Source organism: Primulina huaijiensis, chromosome 5, assembly GCF_012295235.1.
Source record: "Primulina huaijiensis isolate GDHJ02 chromosome 5, ASM1229523v2, whole genome shotgun sequence".
NCBI lineage: Eukaryota > Viridiplantae > Streptophyta > Magnoliopsida > Lamiales > Gesneriaceae > Primulina > Primulina huaijiensis.
Window position 1 is genome coordinate 8,674,067 of NC_133310.1, and position 3,014 is coordinate 8,677,080.

Consider the following 3,014-nt stretch of genomic DNA (forward strand, 5'->3'; position numbering starts at 1 on the left):
TATATATATATATATATATATACACACATACATAAGGGCACACAAACATGAACATGTAATAATTCCTTCATAAAATAACCGTGTAAACCCCTTGAAATTTATAAACCACATCAAAACTTTAAAGAAAACATGATTCTATAAACGACGTAATATGTTTTTATCAATACGATAAACATTAAAAGATGTCTCAATTTTTTGTGGATGGTGCGAGGATGGTCCCGACTCTAGAGCGATAACACGAGCACGAATATAGCACAATCTTGAAAACAATCCGGCCCTCGTCGTCCCAATCCTAAGCTGCCTATGTTCTTCTTTCTGATGTGTTTAAAGTGAAGAGGTTGGGGAGGGTTTGGGTTTCTTTTATTATTAAAATTTTTTTTTTTTGAAGGATTTAGAAGTGAGATTTAATTTGTCAAAAGTGTGTTTCGTAATTATTTAGTTTGCTAAACTCAAATTTAAAAGGCTAAACTATATTGAATAAAAGTGTTAAATGTTTAAATGACCCACTTTTAGTAAATATTTTTCCTAAAAAAAGTGATTTAACTCAAGAATTTTTTTTCTTGTAAATTTATAGAATTTTAAATCTCTTTAGTGCTCGGGTATCTTCTTTTGGGAAACCATCTCGAAGACATCGTGCCTGAAAAATCATGGCTAAACAAAAATATTGTTAAAGATATTAACTTAATTAATTAACCAATATATAGTATCCCAAAAAAATTTCAGGTGTTACATGGTCTTTCATCCTCTATAACATTATGGTGGCCATGATTTCAACCCAGACATGCACCACCAAGGCTTTGTCATTCCCATCTGTCAGTAAAGCTCAAATGGGACAATTTTCTGCTCGGCACATATATAAGTTGCTAAACGAAAAATTGATTTCCATCTACAAGTCAAAGAACGTCATGTCACATGATCTATTGAAAGTTAAGAAGGAAGTGGTCGAAGTGAGAAAAAGAAGAAAACACCTAAGAAAGCAATAGTCAAGCCAAAACTGGTGGTAATTGAAACCTTTTACACATAAGGAACTAATTAAGAGAAGCTCTTGTTAGCTCTTGAGAAGAATACGAGAACAAAGAAAACCAGGTTGATGAAACATTTCAATGAACCCACACTAGTAGAATTTCGTTGATTTACTTCGCATATTAAATGAAGTAATAGGTAGATAATTGCCGAAGTAGATGCACGTGAAGTAATAGGGTACCATTTTACTTCGCATTATCACCGAAGTCATATCCAAGAAATTAGCGAAGTCATTGGCCTGTTCAATGAGGGAAAACCGGTCCGGAATTAGACCGATGCCGAAGTAAAACAACGTCTTTTACTTCATTGATTTCGTAAAGTGCAGAAGTAATAGCTTATATATAACTGCATAGTTTACATTGAATGACGAAGTAAATGTGTTGTTTAACTTCACAGGTTTTGTATTTTGGTGAAGTAATTGATGCGAACGACTTCGATGCTTTGGAACTATGATGAAGTAATTATATTCTATAACTTCACCATAATTTTTATTTGTTGAAGTATTTGATCTTTTTTTACTTCACAATTTACATTTAATGCCGAAGTAGTAGATTTAAAAGACTTCATTTTTTTGTATTGTAGTGAAGTAATTAATAGAGAACGACTTCACAATTATTGAGTTGTGGTGAAGTAAAATCTTTCTTTAGCTTCGACACAATTTTAATATGACGAGTTATTTTGTATTTTATTACTTCATCAGCAAGGTATTGTCTGTTTTTAGAATATTTAAAACTAACATCACTTCTCATGAGTAAGGATTATCTCATATTGATATATAAGAAGAAAAAAAAAAAGAAGACAAAGGCAAGGGAATTTGAACATTATTCAAAGATCAAAACACCGGAAAAGTTGTAGAATATGACAACTGAAGAGAATCTAACACTGGAATTGACTGAGACGAATGTGATTCCAGAATCCATGAAGAGATAAGACTTTTTGGCAACGATGCTGAAAGAAAGTGGTCTATGACTTTTATTGGCCGAGGAAAGAGAAAACTTCAATCCACATGATCCAACATTAACGTTCCAAAAATCTGAAGGTCCACGTGAACCACATGCTTGAAAGTTATTAAATATCTTTGGTATTTTATTAAATTGTTTTAAAGCATTAAATGCTTGTTTATTTCATTAAATTGTGTTTAATTATTTTTATACATTTTATGCATAATTTTTGCATAATAGGACTTGTTTCATGAAATTTTAAAAGTTCATACATTTGGGATTCTAGATGTATTTCGCGCTCGAACGAGGAACGGATACCGAGTTATTATCAGGAAAATTATTTTTATTAAATGATTAAATTTAGTAATTAATTTAAGGTGTTTTTAAGTGTATTTTTCAAAATGAGCTTTATTGGGTATTTTTACCCGCATGATTTTATTTTTATCTGGTACGCAAATTTTATCGAATAGGAGGACTTTTTGAGGGTTCGGCTAATATTTTCAAAAAATTTCCAACACAAAATATTTTTCGGGATTGTGTTTAGACTTAATGGACATACTGTTAAGCTTATTGGGCTTAAAACTCTTTTCAAACTTTTAATTAAGCAATTTAGCGCTCATTAGCTATTTGTTATCTATTTAAAAAATACTAAACCTACACTAAACCTAACATTGACCCACCATCAGTCGACACCCTGCCCATTCACCATTATTCCTCTCGAAATTTCAGCAGCCCCTCTTCAGCAAAACCATCGGCCATAGCACCTTTCTTGCAAGAAATTTCTCTGGTGCCTTCCCGTTGCGCGGTTCTTCAAAGCTTTCGCTCATATACATCAAAGGCACGCCCTACACCCTTATTTTTGCATCACTCATGTCATATATTGCTGATATGTTTGTATTTTGTGTGAAGGATTCTCGATCCAACCTAGAGCATGAAGGATTTCGGTTTTTGTTTCATATTATTCATCCTTTTAATGTTAACTCACGTTCTATGATTTCATGTGCAAGGGGCGGGGCTACGGCTTTTAGTTGATTAAGGGATGTACTTGGT